Genomic DNA, 20,902 nt, shown 5'->3' with positions numbered 1-20,902 from the left:
AGTTCTCACACTCATCGTCTGATTTCAGGTCCTGTTCACGCTCACAGATGTCAGTGAATTAGTGAACAACATCCTTCTACAGCAAACAAGATACTCTTTACAATAGCGTGATTGTTTCTGTATGGATCCATTGGTAAAGTGAGGCACAAGAAATTACAAATTCTGAGGCAGCCTTACACTAATGGCCTAGCCTTCTATAGTGCAGAGAGCCTTAAGATAGCCATGACACATGAAATCATGACCTCATCAAATTCTTCGGAGTTTCCCCTGGGTGTCAATGAGGTCAGAATTTCCCCCTGCAACTTACTGTGCTTGCAATACAATTTGTGAAGACATCAAATAGATCCTCTGATGACTAAAAAACCATTGAGGTTTGCTTTCAGTATAGAAAATAATAGCTCCTAATAAGCCAGTTTTGTTATAACCCTGCAAAACAGTTCATCTACCACCTTTCATCATGTTCTTTTGATGACTATGAACTCAAACAACTCTAAAAAGATAGATGGAGGCATGAAAAGCGAGAAGGCTAGGGACAGCATCAGACACACAGAATACCAATTCACTTTGTAATACATTCCTTTTAGCCAATAAATTTAATTTTGTGTTGAAACAAAGTAAAATACTAGACTGTATTGACTTGGTATATAGTATAATAATACTTCTGAGTTTTGTTTTTTTCTTGAGGAGAAACTAACATCCAGGAAAAAAAAGAGCTTCTCATATTCAGCTTCTCCAACTGTTCTCTATGCCCTTAAATCTCCTTCAGCTACACTATCGGCTTCATATAAACAATTGGCTGTGACTAACTCCAACCAAGTTACAACAGGGATGAATTTGGCTGATAGTTACAGAGAGCTTTCTCTGATGGTGATTTCAATTCTCAGAACAGTTTTCTGGGTGTTTGGGAGGTCTCAGGTTCATGATTACAGTTTGGCCTGCTATAGACAAGAAGCAAATCACAAAGCCCAGTTCTGCAGAGGTACCTCATCATGGATCTCCTGGTCCTGACAAAGTACTTTTAGCCTAATCACTAAATGATGTTTCCTATAAAAAGATGAGCTCTAAAACTCTGTATTCACCAAATGCATAAACAGAAACAAAAGAAGCCACACATAAAAAAAAAGGTTGCATTTTTCACCTCTAAAAATCCTAGAAAAATATTAATACAGAATGTATTCCTTTATCTAATTCTGTTTAGTTCTCCACTGCTGGTTTTATTTTTTACTTTAGGTAAAAGAAGCTACTACTCATACTAGTAACAAAGATCCCTGCCTTTTTCTTCACAAATGTAAGAAACTTTCTGCATGTCTGACCTGAAGGAAATTGCTTACTCATTGTAAATAATTATACACACAGTACCAGCTACCGGAGACAGTATACTTTTTGCATTTCCCCGCTGCTGTACTTCGTGCGTATGTGCGACATAATTTGAGTGGGAGATTAAACTTCCGCTGAAATGCTATGTAACTGCCAAAAGATAGAGAAAATTTCAGAAAGGGATGAATGCCACCCAAAACAATTAATACAGCACTAATAGAGCAGAAAATTTTAATACAGTTAGATTTCTCTTTGTCTGTTTGGTATCCTTTTTGACCCAAGGGTAGCCACTGGGGCTGGGGAGGACAGTAAGAGGTTTGCAATTTGCTTCCACTTCAGATTAGGACTTGTATTTCAATGGTGCCATCTGTTTATTCAGGTTCAAGTTCTCTGCAGACGGCAGGGATGAAGCAGGGGGAGCCAATTTCCTTCCTCATTCCAAGCTTCTTCTTGAGCAAGTCTCTGCCCAGAAGCTCTTTCACTCTTAGCTGTTCCGCAGGTTTCTGCTACAAGTGTCTGTGAGGCTTCCTGTTGATTACTCTGCATTCTTCTGCAGTCTTTCTGCTCTGCTCTTTTAAATCCCACACCTCACCCCCCCCTCCCCCAACCCCACCTTCTCCTCAGTAAAATGGGAAAATTCTTTCAAATAGGGGTCAATCTCTTAGTGAATTTGCATGTGGCCTGTTCAAGTTGATGATTACTGTTGTTTGTACCACTGAGAAACTTTACTGGTCTGTTAGTTACATTTATTTTGGAGAAAGCATACTATTGTGTGTAATAGCTTCAAAAGGCTTCTTCAAGCCTGGATATCATTATATTAGGCCAAATCACAGCTGCCCACATTTTATCACTGAGCTAAAAAAGAATACTTACTTTTTTTTTCTTTTTTTCCATGTATGGTTTTATCCCCATCTTCAATCCAAGTTCGTATCCATAGATTTTGTAGGAATATAGCTGAGATTCTTAAAAAAATGATGTCCCTTATGGTTGCTACTGGAGATCTTACTTATTTGAGTGAAGTTTTCTTAAAAGAAAGTGTGAGAGGTGGATGAATGTTTATACCTAGTACTTCTTTCTAGCACAACTTGAGGTAACAGCCTAACTCTATTTCTCAGCTCAGCTTGCTTTAACTTCATAGTATATATCTATGCTCCTGTTCCTGAGGGTTTCAGGCTTTTCAGGGGTATATCTCATCTCTGTGAAGTCCAGTTCAGATTGCTCTAGAACAGTAAAAAAAAAAAAATCCCAAACCTTAGTGTTGTCATAGTTATAGTTTCTCCTTTGCAAATGTCATACACTCGCATTTATATTCTCATACAAATGAGAATCAGGTCCTAATTTTCTAATGGGATTTGACGTTGAAAGAACACTTCAAATCAAGGATCTAAATTGGCTGCTTTTGAATTCAATTCTGAATTAAATGGAAAAAACGGCTTTGTCTCTTGATATAAATCTCTAATGGTATTTGGCCTTGCTGACATTTACAGGACTGCTGCTCTATATTTTCACCATGATATGAGCACTCTCTCTGGGGAAAACACCATCAAACCGTAGCTCTTCTGGCAGCTTTCTACAGTCAAATTTCTTTGCATCCACTTCCTTTCTCATTATTTTGAAGTGGAAATCCCATGGCTGTAAACTTGAAAACACATTATATCAAGTCAAATCATGACTTTAGTTACTGGCTTTTTCTAGCTCTGGTGTCTCTGTGTCTAATTTAAACTTCATGTCTCACTTTCAGCATGATCCAAAATTTTCTCACCAGAAAGCAAGGCAGGAAACTAGTCAGCTTTGCCTTCTTTACTTTTATTTCAGAAATGAAATGCTTCATGAAAAAAAAAAAATAAAAAAGTATGCCCATTTCCCCTTTGCAGCATGAAATACAGTAGTTTTAACATAAATGTGTATTGCAATCTCTAGACATTTGATTTGAGTCTACAGAGGCTCCAGATGGTCATTCAAAGCACCCAAGTGAAGAGCCTGTATTGACTGCATCGTGAATGCTGCTCAGATATGAAACAAGAACTCAGGAGCTGCATCATGGGAGATATAAACTGGATATTAGGAAAAATTTCTTCACTGAAAGGGTTGTCAAACACTGGAGCAGGCTGCCCAGGGAAGTGGTTGAGTCACCATCCTTAGAGGTATTTAAAAGACATGTAGATGTGACGCTTAGGGACATGGTTTAGTGGTGGGCTTGGCAGTGCTAGGTTACCAGTTGGACTCGATGATCTTAAAGGTCTTTTCCAACCTAAAAGTTTCTATCATTCTGAGTACAGACACTGCCACACAGAAGCATATCACTAGCCCATCTATCAAATTTCCTATTTCCACCAGTAACAGTATCAGATCCTTCAGCTGATTCATCGACAAACACATGAAATCCTGAAGTGTTGTGAAATAATTAGGTAGCAAGGAGAGTTTCTTAATTAATCCTCAATGAATGATTGAGGATTTGGATAACTTTGCCTTTTTAAATCTTGGCTCTGGTAGCTGAGTACTCCTATAAGGTTGTTACATGCTCAGCCTTAGGTGGGTGTTAACAAGCTTTGCTAAAAAATATGCAAAAATGAGTTCAAAGGGCCAATTGTCAATTCAGTAAAAATGATTTCATTTTATTAATGTTAAACTCGTTGCATTCCAGATTCTGTGTACAACTTGTTCAGGCTCCTTTCTGGACCATCAGTCTCTGTCAGTCCATGAAGGTTGAAACTCTTATCTCTGTGAAAGCTGGAGTGCAGGTAAGTACAGGGCTGTTTCATAATCAGGTCACAAAGAACCTCTGCTTTGTTTGTGGGTTTGTTTTTATTATTTCCGAAGGGTTTTGCTCTTTTCAAAAGAAATTATTCTAGTGCTGTCAAGGCAGAACCACTTTTTCATTTTTTTTTTCCCTTCCAACTATTAGAGAATTTGAGGATTCAGCAATATTTTCTTTTCTTCCGGCTTTCACTGTTGTTCAATCTGTGGCCGTTGTTTATGAATGAAGAACTGTTATAAAATGAGGCTGATAAAGCCTCATCTAAAATCATTATCAGCAACTACTTCCTGGGTTTGGGAGTACAATAGATGAATAGCGTATTCTGCAGTTGAATGCTGCTCTTCTTATATAACGAATAAGCTTTCACCAAAGTGCCAAAACCTCTCCCCTGCATATTAGTCAGTCTGAAGATGTACTAAACTTTAAAATAACTTATTCAACAGACACATTACTCGTTCTGATTTGTTTAAAGCAAGTTTGCATGAAATGTAAAATGTAACTTCTGTTGAGCTATATTTCTCCTCCTCTGCATGAGATTTTTAAACGTTGATTCAGAATTAAAAATGAAGTCCCTGGGATAGATTCTGATCTTGCATTTCACCAAAGTCATGGATTACCTGGCAGAGAATGAGGTGTCTCTGGGTTATATCAGTATAAGTAGGTCTGCAAATTTGGGGCCTAAGTTACTATGACAAAAACTTCTTTTTATTCTGCAAATATTTATATACAGTTTCTAATGGTTTTTGGCATGTATTTTCTAGGTTTGTTCCAAGGTAAAATGTAATAAGTTCTCTGAGAAAACACAGGTTTTGAGGCAAATACAAAAGTTAACTTCTCTACTCAAAGATTTGCATTCAGAAGCATCATCATTTTAACAGTAGAACAAGCTTCTATCAGCAAAAAATAAAGTATTTTGCCAATGTAAAACAGTGAGTGACTTTGAATAGTGCACAGCTTCCACTGGAATTCAACAGCAACTAGCTGCATAGGCCAAAGACTATTAGGCTTCTCTGAAACCTTTAAGCTTAAAGCTTCTAGTCTTTATTGACAATTCTACTTTCACCACTCTTGCTAGCAGTGAACTGAAAATATTTTTCTGTAGTCTCAGTAGTACTGCTCCTTTTATCACCAGTTTTACCACATAAGGTGAACACAGGAATAGCAGAGATTAAAACCAAAATATTTTTCCTAGATTCATGGAATTTTGTCATAAAGCAAAGTGTTTACGATTAAACTATTTGTGTAACTTTATGTTCATTTTTGCTCAGTGTTCATTAGTAAGAAGCAGTGAGTGAATTTATTCAGTTTCACTCATTTTACTACAATGTCTGCATTCTATTAATGGTAAAACCAAATGGTTTTGTTTTCCTTTTTGATGGACTATATATATTTTCACTCACAACACCCACTATTTCAAAAAATCTAACATTTCTCCTTTATTTACTCAGATGAGCAAAGTTTCATTTATTTAGCATACATCATGAATCAAAAAAGTTCGTGGCATATTTTCCAGACTGCCTTGATAAAACATGCTCTGTCAATATCAAGTGTTACTTCAATAAGCATTTAAGTATATTATTTTCCAACGTGTAAGTATAAATCAGAATGAAATTGCATCCTGAAACATGGAAAAGAGAAAGCAGATGAAATGATTTAGAATTAAAACCCTGGATCCAGATATCTCTGTTTTCGTATATCAGAGAGATCAGACATGTTTTTTAACTGGTCTCTTTTTAATCTTTCACAAAGAGCTGGCGTGGAATTTGGACTCCTTGTTCTTTTTGGTTATTATTTTACTTATATTAACAGAAGTGGGTTAGGCATATAATAGAAAATAAAATGTCTTTGATGCTAAGCATTTGTAATCTAAGTAAACAATACTCAGTGAAAAGAAGACAACAATATGACAAAGTAGAAATCAGCTACTTTTGTAGGGTAATATACAGGGTAATGACCTGTAGCTGTTGTTCTTATTGCCTTATTTTTAACAGCTCTTTGTGGAAAGGCCTAGAGTTGCAGGTCACAGGGAAAAACCTTGAGATTTAAAGAAAACTTAGAATTGTAGACCGTAGATTTGAGCGCTTTATCATAGATCAACTTGTATAACAAACCCTATAGTATTTCTACCATCAGTTAATGACAGGATTAAACATAATGGCCTGGATGGTTCTTTGACTCAAGACGACCATAAATCATAAGTCTTGCACACTGGGAAGAGGAATGATCCCTCCCCACAAACTCTGATTTTCTGGCCCTCTACTAGAGATGTAATACTAGGCTAGATAGACCTTTGATCTTATGCTCTGTGAGCTCACATGGTCTTTGATTATCATTCTGTGAAAGTTTAGATTCAAATATAGCCTGTTTTTACTGTGTCCTGATTCCTTCTCTACCTTTCTCACTTTTCCTTACATTCCCCCATATTAGCCAGCATTAGCAAAGAATACCACCTCGCATGGGTTTTATCTATACTGCTTCCTATGGGGGCTGGATGTGAATGGGGAATGGCATTTGATAATCTCTGACTCCATTGTAAATTAAATTTAAATTAAAAGCAGCTGTTTCTTTTAAAGCAAAAGACACATCTGCATTAAATATAATACAACTTCATCTGGCTTGGGCTGTCAACACTTCAGTAAGTGTCAGACAGAAGATTCATATGGTTTTGGTCTTGTCACTGACTGTCAGCCATTTCCTAAAGCTTTTGAAGTCTTTTCAGAAAGGTGGGGAGGAATTGATTTAAGTCATTTTTAAATAGTTAAATAATGGCTTTCCTCTCTCCCCCTGACAAAGTACGCAGCTTGACGAATTTGGATAGTTGAGTACTAAGGTTATCAATACATGAGTAGCATTTGCCTTTGATGGTGGTGTCTCATGAGCACTGGATTAACCAACAACAAAGGAGGCAGTTGGGAACAAGTCAGCCCCAAACTCACAGCCACTCCTGGGAAAGACCTTTTCTGGAGGTTGGCATGTGGATGTTGCAGCTGTGAAAGCTCAGTGTATGAGTGGCTACAGGTGTTGGCTTCATTTTTCCTCCACATGTATTTGTAGGAAAATGGGCATCAGTGCCAGGGACAAAGAAAGGTTGTGCCAAGCTGTTATAGAAAAAAAGAAAATTGCTTGTGACACAATACAATCCGTATTGCTTGTATGACAGCTATATGGTGTTCTGGAGAATTCTGTTTATGAATAATAATGGGGGTTCTGGCAATGTTGGCGGTAACACTCAATGGAGAGTCAAACAAAGGGCATTTTGTTTCACATTCATATCTTTGGTAGTCAGGCATTTTGGAATCCTATAATCACAGTGGTTTCCTTTTCTAGTTTCAATTAGGTCCTTCTTCCAGTCCTGTACATTTGTTTCCCCGGGTTTAAGCAAGATTATCTAACAGAGTTTGAAATTAAATGCTCTTAAAATTACTCATCCAAATGTGATTGATTAGGTGAGTAAAACTGGCTCCATCTTCCGGGGGCAGTGTGGGGGGGGAAGAAGAGGAAAAGAATGGAGATGAAAAGGAGAAAAGATGGAGAGGAAAGCTGTCTAGAGGGAATTTCTGCACAGCACAAATGTTTTATCTGAGGTGGAGACAAGGATTACTTCCTATGCCTACATCGTACTGATAAAGTGGTACAAGCCACAGTAAATTGAAAAAATAGGTGTTCTTTCAGGAAAAAAGTAAATCTAATCTTTTGGCCAAATCCAATATCTCTTCTTCTGGAGAATGACTCCAGAATTTTGAAGTCTGACCTTGAAATCCTTTAATTTTTGAACAAATTCTCTGTGGCATGGAAGTGACGCCTTTTCTTCTGAACCTCTTTCTTTACCAGTTCTTCCCTCCTGCTTGTTTGTATCCTGGCAAAAGGAGAGAAGGGAAGACATGGTGTGAATGTCTGCGTAGCACAGAGGGAGCAGGATTAGAGGAGGTGGTGCTCTGGAGAAGGGAGGGATGCACTGCCCAGCCTGCCGATCCCCAGCACGGTGGTCACGAGCAGAGCTGGGACTCTGACCTCTGCTCAGACGCTCAGCTGATGATCACCTTCCCTGGGATCCTGAGAAGAAAAACAGCATTGACAAAATATTATCCTCTCTGGTATAATTTTAGACTACTACTCATTCTTTTTGGCCCACTTTCCTATTTTTTTCACTTGGTGTTTTAAAATGAGATTCTAGAAACAATCCCAAAATATCTCATCAAAGTCACGTGTCATGTGAAAGAGACTGATTGAGGGAGAATACAGTCTTCAGAGGATTTGGTGGAACTTGGATTCTTCTGCAGAATTTTTCTCTTTTCTTTAAGGAAACAGACAATATGAACTGTGGAAGGTGGTGCAACTTTCCAATCCAGTCTTCCATTCAGGAACAGAAATCTTTCTTTAAAATAAAAGCCCTAGACCACAAAGATAATAACTCTGTACACAAATAACACCCTCATCTATCTATAGAGAATGTCAAATTTGTTATTGCTTCTCAGACAGGATAATGTTTTCCTTGCATGCTTAAAAGGTCTGTTTAAGTAATGCTAAACAAAGTAAATAAATTATATGTGGGATTTGCAGCACTAATTTGAAGTACATCTGGTTTTGGCTTTGAGAAGGGCCAGTGTCTGACACTTCGCAACAAGCAGCCAAAACAAGAAGCAAATGGGGAGTAATCTACCTATCAGCACTAGATTTCCTCCTAACCTTTAATAACTAACAATAGACTTACACCTTGAAGCACTGAAATTAGTGTCACTTCCAGATCTGAAATTGTGACAGCTTGGGAGATACTTATTATCAGTAAGTATATCCTTATACGAAATGGTATCTTACTGAGGAACAGTTTGAGATGTTCAGTTAGTTTGCAGGGTATAGTTAGATCTTCTTTAATCTCTAGCTTACTCTTGCAAAGTAGTGGTCCTTCGTCTTTTTTCTTTGGGAGTTCTAGCTGTACATATACAGAATGTTTTACTAGTTGTTTGGAAATTAAGTCAGCTTAACTTGTGGGATTTCTCACTAAAGACATATTTTTTGACGTCTGGTTTGACCTTTGCTTCAGACCTTTTCATTTCTTGCATGATTTCTCTTTATTACTAATAACCTTCCCAGGTGATCATTTACCAAATCAGCTCTGTAATCCCTCCTATTTCTCCCATCACTTGGGTACAAACCCTAATAATTTAGCACCTCATCCTAAAGAAATGCTGATCTCTCTCTTCATGCACATTCCTGGTCTCCTCAGTTAAATGCTTTGCAATAGTTTTCCCTGATGAAACCTAGAACAGCCTTTATAGGCCTGCCTTGGTTAATTCTTCTGTTTAATATAAACTAGGTTAATTTCTGGTTAGCTCACGCAAGGTGTGAAGCCAGCGGTCTTTCCTCTTTCTGGTTCAATGGCCACCTGGAGAAGGAAGTGTGGCATATAATTAACCGTAAGACTGTGTTTGAATTAGTGGCAACTAGTACATCAAACCAGATTCCTGCTGCTCAGAGACTGAGTAATATGAGGGAAATAAGTACTGAGAAAAGAAAGACAATTTCTGACAGGTATTTTTAATTTTACATAGGTCAAGAAACTTTTAATTGCTCTGGGTTTTGCTTTTTTTAAAAAAAAAAATGTTTTGCAAAGTCCATTCTCTGTTGTGTCAGCTATCACATACTCCAAAAGAAGTAGACTATAAGCCAACACATCTATTACCATGCAGCTCTGTCAGAAGCTGTGATCAAGTAAGTGCAGCACCCTGGGAGTGGAGCAGAGCAGAGCCAGTGCACAGACCTGCGGCAGCATGCTTTTGCTTTGTGCAGAAGCGCCTCAGGGAGGCTGGAGCCCCGTCCCACGGGAAACTGTGGCACACGAGACTGCTCAGCAGTTTCGTCTGTCTTACCCGTGCAAAACAGCTGAATCACCAAAGAATCATCAGTGGGATTTCCAGGAATAATTTTTGTTTTTAACATAATGGGGACACCATCAGTGGACCTGTTTCTATTTTGATCAATACCAGAGCTGTCTAACATTGTACAGATGCTTTTTGAGATATTTCTCTAGGTGTCATCCTATCAGATGACAGAAGATACATTCCATTTTTAGGTTATATACCTAAAGCATAACAGACATGTTAGCTAGTATATGAGAGGCAAAATTAAAACGTTAAGAACTGTGAAGTCTTGGAATAAACTTGAATATGTATGACCAGTAAAATGTGGAAATCTGTCATGTGAGATAATAGAAGCACTTATTTATTTTTTTTAAAGTTATAAGAAAATAAATGAAGAAGACGGGGAAAGGGATTGAGTCATTAATCTCTTGGCCAGAAAACCACCACAACCCTTTGTTATTTAGCCACATATTGAGCAACCATTTGTTTCAGAGCATTAAACTCTGAGGACCTCTATGGTGGCTGGTTCTGAGAAAACACATGAAGGTTAATCCCAGGCTAATATGACAGTCTAGCAGGGCAGCTGTCCAGGCAAGAGTTCATACCTCTGCATAGTTTGGCTTGGCAAAGTATTTAGTTTTGTAGGTTAAAACTAGCCTTGTTCTGTTCATTGTGTCTCACAATGAACCTCTCCTACTGATATGGATAACCAGGAGTGTCTAGAGAATTCAATCTCCTGTAATTATTTAGAGCTTTTATAGAGCTTTAAAATATAACATGTTGCAGCAAACAGTTTTTCTTGGCTTGTCGATGAAAACAAATATCTCTATATGTCGCTCTTGCTTCCTTTCAGCATTCCTCTCCCACAATACTGGACTAAAGTACAGTCAGCCAGTGCATATGAGAGCCAAGGCGTATCCAGGCTTTCATACAGAGGGCTTAAAAGAAATCTACTGTTTGGAAGCAGAACTAGAAGTTTTGGTCTAGAAGAGAAATATACTCTAGAGTACAATGATGCATTGCGCTCTTTTCGCATGTGTATTCTTGGGAAATCAATATTGTTACTGTGATATGGCCAGCCATATGTTACATAAAGGGCTGCATATTATGAATCGTAACAGAGATGGGATCCAGAATGTCTACTGGCAATGGAGTATAACATTACCACACAGAGCTTTATTACAAAAGTAAACTGCAGTTTTGATACTGTATTCCTCATTCCTGGATGTATTGACTGTATTTATTTCATGGAAGAGATTAATGGAATGTTTAAACAGAGATTTTGCAGCCTTCATCCTTGTTGGTAGATGCTTTTGTCTTTCTGTCTTAGCTTGAAGCATCATGTGTCTTTCAATGGAGCTATTTGACAGTTGACATTTTCTGCTTTTACTTCTACTCCAGCTGCTAATTGCATATTTACAATCCTTCAATCAAGAGGAAAAGAGAAACAGATTAGAAAAATTTTCAGTCTGTCAAGCAAACCATACATATAATGAAACATCCACTCATTAAACATAGAGAACTTTTATAGCTTTAATAATAAGTGTTATAAAGGGCACAAAGGTATTATTAATTCTGAAGGAATGCAGGACTGGAAAAACAATAAGTCATTTTGACAGTTGCTATGAAGACTATTACCAAATGTTATGTTTACTTCACTAGGTTCAATTTATAAAACAAGTCCCATAAAAAATCTACAGCCTAATCAATTGAGATACCCTGTTACAAACAACAGCTAATGGAGTGAGATTCTGATATATTGATTAATGATTGAATTGTGATCATGGATTTTACAAAATTAAGATACTTAGTAATGTGGGCTGATTCTGTACATTAAATGAAACAATGTGGCAATGAATTAAAATGATGATAGAATAAAGATTTAACACTGTAAATGTTTTTTTTTTTTTTCTAAGTTAAGGAAGTGAATATATTTGAATGTGTGATTATCTTTCTAAAAGGAATTCACAAAAATGTTTTTATTATGCAAATATAGATACAGGAGCTTTTGTTCCCTTGCTGTAATCACCGATTAAATTCCTCCATACATCTCTCATGAAAATTAAATTTGGGGGACATAAGAAATTCTCTTCTGTTTTTGAGTGAGCTGGTTGCAATCCTGAACATAATCAAGCAAGCTGACAGTATGTATGATTATATATGATACCACTCTGCAGGAGACAGTTCCAATATTGTATCTGCACCCCTCCATTCATTATTGACAAACATGTGCCTGGAACTCATTGCAATGTTACAACTGGCATTTTGAAATACTGTGATTTCTTTTTCTTGTAGTCAGGACTTGGATTCCCCACAGGATTTATGCACACTGCATTGTATTATTCAGTACATGTTCATGACTTCCGCTAGTATTAGGAAAAGCTGTGTGTATACATTCAGAGTAGAATGTATCCCATAGTGGATTTCAGAAAATGTAACATACAGTTAGTTTAAAACATGCGGTTAACAAAATAGGAACTGAAAGATAAGGAAGGGAAAACAAGCAATTTAAAAACCATTCACCCAGTAGGTTTGATCCTGTTCCCATTCTCTCCATAGTAAATCATGAGTTGCTTTAAGAAAGTCAGTGCAAGTTGGCATAAAGCTGGTGGGAAATCAAACTTGAGCCTATCCTGCTTAAAAACCTGAAATACGTTCTTCTTTTTACAGCAGCCATTGTCCTGAAACCTGAAAACTGATAGATGCATTCAAACCATTCGTTAGGTCACAAAATATTCTTCATAAGACCATAACTGAGTGTGGCAATAACCCCACCTCAGTAGTCTGTAGCAGAGCTAAAAAGCCTAACTGGTGCTTAGGACACCATAATGGGACTCATAAGCTCAGTTTCCAGTTCTGCCAAAATAGTATTGGCGAGTCACTTTCCCTCTCAGAGGCTCTGTCTCCGTGAACTTAAAACGTGGGTACTGATACTCTTAACAGCTTTGATATCTACGGACAAAGAGCAGAGGCAATTATATCAATACAGTTTATCAGTTGGACAGGGATACCACCAGTGGGGCAGAGCCAGCTCCTGGAGAAGCCCAGGCTTCTAGTAAGGCAGAATATCTCTCTGGATCTCAAGGCACCCACAATCACCGCCTCTGCTACTTATGCCTATTCAGAGGATGTTTTTCTCTGTCTAAGAAGTGGAAAAAAAATCTGGTTTACTAATGGTACCTGCTCCCTCACCCTCATTCACCAGAGGAGGGGTTAAGAAAGTATGTTCACCTGATCCTCTGCAGGCAGCTGCAAGCTATCTTTGGCGCTGCATGGAGCAGATGTGGTCTGGCCACTTCCAAAAGCGAATCTGAGAAACGAAGGTTAGTGCTGCCCTCAGCCAGATCAAATAAACCTTTGTCAGAGCCATTTCAGATCCAGCTAATGTCCAGTTAGGGCAGAGGACCATGTGGACATCCTCAGAGCAGAGAGTGCCCTCCCCAAAGATCAGGACGTGCCACTGCACCCAGCCTACGCTGGGCTGCTCAGAGGAGAAAGCGCTGGGGTTTGGGAGGCCTCGTGAACAAAGAGGTCAAATCTGGAAAGGTTTTGGGCTCCCAGATACTTCCAGTAGATTGATGAATAAAGATGATGAAAAATAAAATAAAATAAAAAGGCTATGAAATGAAACCTAAAAGAAACCTCTGACTTTGTACCCAGCATCTGTCAGAAAAGGTCGTCTGTTTTACAAGCCAGGAAATGCACAACGAGAGCGTCTGTAACTATTTGTAAATAGTGTCAAATTTATGGAGCTGATTCAACATGAGGAAAAAATAACCCTGGAAAAGAGTTGCAAAACACTCTAAGTGTCTTATTTTGACATTTTAAAAACTTTTAAAAATGTTATTCTGCTTAAAAATGGATCTAAATTTACATTAGAACTATTTTGCAAGTAAACAAAGGACATCAAAGTGAAATAGAACATTTCATTTGGGTTCAAACAAAATGTTTATTTGGATCCAAAATATTGTCTTCATTTCAGCCAGAGAACTGAAAAATATGCAGTCATTTTCATAGCTTTCACTGTAGCATCATTTTTTTTAATTTCTTTTCTGCCCCATTTCTCATATTTTCTATAAAAAGCACTCATATGATTTTTCCCCTAGTGAACTGCAAGCTTTTGATTTTGTCATAAGCTGCCATCCTCTTTTCAAAATGTTGAATTCAGTGACTGGTTGTCATCGTTAGTAGTAGTAGTAATAGTGTTATTAGTACTATTACTTAGGGTCTTTCCAATTAACAATGTCATTTGCTTTTCACTATTCTCCTTCCTCTTCTGTTTTCTAAAACTTGATACTTATTTAAATTGTACTCCCTCCCCTCCAATTAGTTTTTCATTTTTATATTTAAGGTAGAAATGACTGAAAGCTAAAAACATCAGTGAAATTTTCCAACAGCTCAGTTTGGGGGAAAATTTTCAAAATGTTCATTGAATCACTTGGAAATTTAGAAAACTATTAAAAGGTGTAAGTAACAACTGAAAAGAAAAAGCCCGAAGTTAATAAGAACTTTTCCAGGTTTTTTTTTTTCCCCTTATTTTAGCCCTAGTTATCTTTTTATCCTACTTCTTTTTTTTCTAACACTATTTTTTTCTTCCTTCCCTTTCCTTGTAGGTCTGAATCAGAAAGGTCTATCTGCAATTTAGATTTATTGGAATAGAGGTAAAAAAGAATAAGAGCAACTTTTCACTGTCAGATTTGTACAAAGGAATCAGTGCAAGTGAAAGCCAAGTTCTTTCCCATTTATCTCTTATTCTTTTTTATCTCTGTTCACTTTCTCTCTTTCAGTCCTTTCCATCCCTCTTCCTTGCCTTCCTTCATACTTTTTTTTCCCTCTATCCCTACTTTTGGTTTTTATAACCATCCCTCACACATCCCTACTTATTATCCAGGGACCTATTCAGCCACAGAAGTCTTGAAAGTTAAGTGTGAGAAAGTGAAAGAGAGAAACTGTTGCAACGAGCATGATGATAGATGACTTTCAGTGGGTTTTTTTTATCTGAAATGTTTTAATATTTTCAGCCAAAAATGTTCCCATCCTTTCAATAGGTTAAAAAATAACCCCTGAAGTGTTGGTGTTGCTGGTATATATTACTATTGTTACAGAAGCCAGCCAGAGGGAGGAAATGACCTTTAAAATGAGAAGAAGAAAATTCTCATTCATTTCTGACTCTTCCCTGCTTTCCATTTGCTCTGTGTTTTCTCATTTTCTTTTCCTTACTTTTACATCCTTCTCTTCTGCCAGTTCCCCTACTCTTTTCATTTTCATTTTTGGTGGTTAATGAATGTAAGACTTATAATGCACTTGAAATCCACTTTCTTAACCTAATTTGACTGCAGAGTGTAAGAACGAAGGTGAGATGCTCTGTACCTATCTCAACTCCACAAAGCCATGAGAGAAATTAAAGCAAGAGAAAGAGCGTGTGAAATATGTCAGCACAGTTACCCCCTTGGCTGCGGTCTCACATGAATGTATTTCTTAAGCACATCCATCACCGCACCCACAAACTGACCTCTCAGCATTTCAGGGTGCTGCTGTACGACACTGCTTTGTCCGTGGGGTCACACTAAAGGCTTTCCTTGATGTTGTGATGGCTCACATGAAGAGGAAGGTGCTGTGGATAATTGCTGCCTCCCAGGAAGCCTTTTTTGCTCCCTTTGCTGGAGGCAGAGCTGGAGCCGCTGCATGCCTGCTCCTCTAGGACAAAGCCTGTCTGGACACGACTGGAGCAGACAGGAGGGTGCTCTGCACTGCCCTGTCTTCATGTGAGACAGAGGGGAGCATCACCCAAGAGTTACTGAGGGAGCCTTTCTCAAACCAGGCCTGCGCATGCACCCACATAATTTCAATTCTAAAGTTCATACTTTGGGAAGAACCATATATACATAAAAACTCCCTGTGCATTGCAGCACCAAAAAAAATGTAGACAGGAGATATAGTATAACAGTATCTGTGTTGCGAACCAAATCAAGAAGTGCTGAAGTATCTCTTATAAATATACTTCTTTGGGAACAGAATCTGCAGAATGGATTCTTTGAAAAAAGATTCAGACATATGCTCCCTCCTCTGCTAAGTGCCCTGAGAAACAAAGCTTCAGATGTCAGCAGAAAGTTAATATATAGAGTTGGAAAACCTTAGAGGAAGGTTGTAGAACAAATTCCTTAAGGAGTTTGACCTTATATAAGCTTGTATAATGTTGCAGGAAGAAAATGAAAAAAAAAAAAAAAATCAAGGGAAAGAAAGTGAAACAACTAATATCTGTCCAAAAGGAAAGAGAAAAATCAATATTCTAGATTTATTTAATGTTTTTGGTTGAAATAGGTTTCAAGAAAGGGACCCTTTGCTTTATCTCTAGATCTCCTCATAGGAACACAACAGAAGGAGACAGAGAGAGAATTATTTGCCTTTCTTTTAGATTTTATTTTTGAACAATCTAGTGGAGTACTTGACTCTCTTTGTCCTTCACAGTTTCTGGTCAAAAACTATTTTACTGCTTGCACAAAGACAAGTGGTGCATGGTTATGTTGCAGCGACCATGACCACGAAATTAAGAACACAACGCACACCATTTGAAATGCTTGTTCTCTGGGCTTCTTTATTAATCTTACATGTTGGTACTTCCCTGGCTGTACGAATTTGGGAACTTCACATTAGCAACATAGCTGTTGCTTAAACTGATCTAATAAATTGACAAAACCTATCTTCTCAACCTTAGTTGAAACCACCCTTCTTAAAATTGAAGTCTGGATTCTTCAGAAATGAGTCTTTCATGGGTGCAGGTTTGTACTCACGTAAGGCTGACATTGCTCACAGACATGGGCTCAGTCCAGGTTTAGCCTGGATTGACCACAAGAGTCTGAAGAATGTCATCTTCCTTGCAGTTTTATATCGATACAGATGCTCTGTGTATTCTGTGAACCCTTTGCAGTCAGATGAGAGTCGTATTTGGATTTTGTTTGTTTGTTTTCAAGAATTTACCGAGTCAGACTGTTCTTTTCCCTGAAATGTATTTGTCCTGTACATGAAAGAAAGTGGAGAGAGGAGGAGCTGGCTGGCATATTCTGAACTACTATATATTGCAGAACAGGCTTCCAGTTGTCAGCGTCTGCACCCTGTAGAAGTATGGTTTCAATTTTACTTTTGAAATCTGAGTCGAGCAATGTTGCCAACACATATTTTTCCCTGTCAAAACATTTCACTTATTCCTGAGTCTGTAGACAGCTTTTAGGTTACATCTTTTCCCCAATCTTATTGAAACAGGATCTTCATTTCTTTTGAAATCATTTTTCATTAGTGTGGGAGCAAAAAGTAGATACTAGAGCTGATAAGTGGCAGCACCTGGCTTAAAGATGTTCCATCAGCTCTTAGTTTCTGTGTGATCACTTCTGATAATTGGAGGATGAAAACCAAAGCAGCAGTCACATTCAAATCAGGATAGGTGAAGACGTTATCTTCCTTCCTCCTCTAAGCCTTTAACAGTGCCTGTGCTCCCTCTTGTTCCACTGAGCTGATAGAACATGCAAAAAGCAGACTTAAGGGTTCACATGCTGCCTCAGCAAAAGATTTTTTGACTAATTTGGTCATGATGAGGAGTGGCTCACTGATTAATTAGACTCAAATTAGCTTAAAATGCATATAGTTTTGTGTTTCTGAATGACTTGTAAACTTATTCCCATTCTGTAGTTGCCTTAATTATTTTCAAACACATGTACACATTTCAGTCTAGAGGATTCGTGCAAATGATTGCTTCAGCTTTTTGCTGTTCACTAGCTATTGTTCATGGCATGTGGCAAAGTCATATGAACTACGTTGTAGGATTCCTGCTTCCTAACTGGGTGTCCGGCAAGATAATGAATAATTGGACACTAAGAAACAATGCAATTTCACCTGCCCCCCCAAAAAAATTAAGATTCAAAATTATTTGTATTTGAAATAGTATATGACTGAGAATTTTTAACCTTTAGCAGCAAATAACAATTCCCTTACTAACTAGGAAACAAAACTCCTTACATTAAAGCACAAAGATATTCAGAATCACTTTTCGTATTGTTTACCAGCCGTATCTATTGTTTCATTCATGCTTCTGGATAAAAGCCATCCACAATTCAAATACCAAACTCCCCAACAATCTGATTTTAATCATTTGCCTAACATCAGACTGTAAAGGAGAAGCAGATCTGAGCAGTATAGAGGGAAGATGACACACTCATCAAATCTTCAGCTTTTATTTCTAGCCCGGTTCTCTATCAACATGAGGCTCAACAGCTGTACTGTTTGCAAGTCCGTGCATCAGCGACAGATTAACAAGCCAATAGAAAATGTGGGGGGCAAGAGAGTCCGAGAGCTCACGTAGACCATTCTCCTTTTCCAAGGCATGGTCAGCTCTCCCTTAAACATTTCTCATCAATCTGAATCTAGCTCTGTCTCAAAGAGTTTCTGTGATGGTAATTTTTCCATACAATCTATTGCAGTGCTCTGTTTTCTGTAGTATTAAAAAGATTTCATACTACCTAATCTAAACCTTCCTTGCCGCAATTTCAGCCTATTCCTTTCTTCCTGCCCAACTAAGATCTGACATAAATTTTTTCTGTTCCTCTTTGCTATTTACCCTTTTGACATCAGACATCATATCCATCCTCAGGGCCGCCTTCTTTATTCAGATATCCCCACCTGTTCAGTCTTCCCTTGGAGGCTGTGTTGTAAAGACTCTGATCCTTCTTTTTCCTCTGGATTTTCTTCAAACGTTCCATAATTACCTTAAGGTGGAGAAAGTATTTCAGACCGTCTTACAGGCAGTATTCTTATTTATTCACTCTAATGTGTTATTTATTTTTTCTTAATAATAAAGTATTGTTTGTAAATTGTGATCAACAATAATCTATTACTCTTTGTTTGCTACCTAGTTAGCTGTTGTTTAGCTTGTCTTTAGACAGCTGATTATTCTTTTCTGAATGTAGCACTTTGCACCTGTCCCTGTTGAATTTTTAGTGAGCTCACCCTACTAACTTTTGAACCGGTTGGCCAGTCTCAGCTGAACAGACTTCAGCTGGCAGAGCTCAGCTGACACACAGTAATTTCCTACTCATTTTGTGAAAATAGTCAGCTAGAAGCGCACAGAACATCCCCATGGAGGCGAAGGTTATTGTGTGAACTTGATGCTTAGCTGCTAGCAACCCAGTACAACATGACTCTAAGGGAAATGCAGCTTCATAGAAGTATTTGTTTTAAAATTGCAGAGCTGTAAGATTACTCTGTCCTCATGCTCTTATGTCACATAACTACATTGGGATGTTTTCTTGTACATCTATCAGCCGCTAGAGAACTTACCACAGGACTTCGTGATCCTGGTGTTATGTTGGTTGTAGTGCTGGGTCATTCTTTGGGTGATACAGACTCCTGGCATTAAATTCAGAGGTCTTGTAATCAGCAGTTACTGTTAATGGTTCAGTCACAGGCTGTGGACTGCAAAATCATGCCGGTCCAGGAGACACCTGGTTAGTGAAAATCATTTTCTGAAATGGCTGATATCTTTAAAGTGGGATTGTGAGTGCATGGTGTTACAGGCTACACCCTTATCAATGGTAGAAAAGAGTTAAATTCTCAGTTGCGTCCATTTCGCTAACAAACTTTTCATGGTGTTGTGGTATCATGAAAGCTCATTAAGTATTGAACTTGTGAATTAATAAAATACAGAATATCTCTATGCTGCAAACACAATGGACAAGAATTTTTACTTCACAGTATTCTGGTCTATGAGACAAAAATTGGTACCTACAGCTATGAGAAAATAAATAGGCAATTTCTTTAAGTATAACATTCTTATAATGTCGACAAAAAGAAATTCCACATATTAAAAGCAGAGTAAAAGACAGGAAGAGGATCAGAGGAAATACAAAGTGAACTGGAAAACTAAAGATCTGTTTGTGCATGACCACTATTCCCATTAGTTATTAAACCACAGCAGAACCACGTACAGAAACAAAGACAGTAATTTAAAAGCTACAGTCAAATATCATAGTGTTCTGTGGTGACAGTTGTCTGAAGAATATATAATCAATGATTGCCTTTTCATCATTTCTACTGAGTTTAGGAAAAAGTTATATAAAAGAATATTACTGAGAGGAAGAATATGAAAATTTTTTCCCCTTGTTGGAAAGATATTGCATTTTATTTTTGGGGGATGTTTGGGGTTTCTAGTGAAAAAAAAAACCAAACCCTGAAATCAGAAAGTATCGTATTGGGGGGTTGATATTTAAGATATCCTTAAGTGCTGATAAAAACAGAGGTCTCTGTGAGGAATTACAGACCATTCAAATTTATTTTGTGCTGGAATAAAGATTGATGATGAATTTCTGGCTATTTCTTATTCTTGATTGTCTAAGTAGAAACATACAAGCCAACTGTAGTAAAAGAAAACTGAAGGAAAAATTGACTGACATATGATAGGAAGTTGAAATGTATGATTTGGGGATTTTAGGTCTCTCTCCTTTTTGAAATAAGAAGTTTAATCCCATGAGAATGTATAGGAAACAGAAGTGAGCTGGCTGAAAATTTTCTACTCGACATTTTCTTTAAGAGAAAGATACATTTTTGATTAAACAGATTATTTTTTTCTGGAAAATGTCTGCCTTCATTTAAAATGTAACTTCCTTTTGTCTGAAAACAAATTCATAACTCTCATCTTTTATAGCATAAAAATGAACCAAGGACTCTAATTTTGTTTTGGTTTTTTGATGAAGAGTCAAAACCCCAAGCCATATTTCTGCAGTTACCATCCTAGTTTTATCTGTGGTTGTCATCTGGGGTAAGTAATCTTACACTGTTAAATTTTAAGAACATATCCCAGACGATTTTATAGTAATATAGACAAATAACACAATAGAACATAAGAGTACAAACAGAAGAAAGAAACCAGAAGAAAAAAAACAAAACAAACCAGGAAAATAATTTTTTAAATTAAACATAAAAA

At 37.5% G+C, this 20,902-nt stretch overlaps 1 long non-coding RNA gene across 2 annotated transcripts in view; it reads left to right on the top strand.

The window, feature by feature from the left end:
- Nucleotides 1-3,957: 3,957 nt before the first annotated feature.
- LOC129203284 (uncharacterized) overlaps nucleotides 3,958-20,902 on the top strand; it is a 91,930-nt gene continuing 74,985 nt past the window's right edge. For both annotated transcript variants that reach the window (XR_008575973.1, XR_008575972.1), the window contains exon 1: nucleotides 3,958-4,058. This is a non-coding gene — a long non-coding RNA (uncharacterized LOC129203284). The remainder of the gene's footprint in view (nucleotides 4,059-20,902) is intronic.

The sequence above is a fragment of the Grus americana genome, chromosome 2 (assembly GCF_028858705.1).
Source record: "Grus americana isolate bGruAme1 chromosome 2, bGruAme1.mat, whole genome shotgun sequence".
In the NCBI taxonomy this organism is placed as follows: domain Eukaryota; kingdom Metazoa; phylum Chordata; class Aves; order Gruiformes; family Gruidae; genus Grus; species Grus americana.
This window is presented reverse-complemented; position numbering and strand designations above follow the sequence as displayed.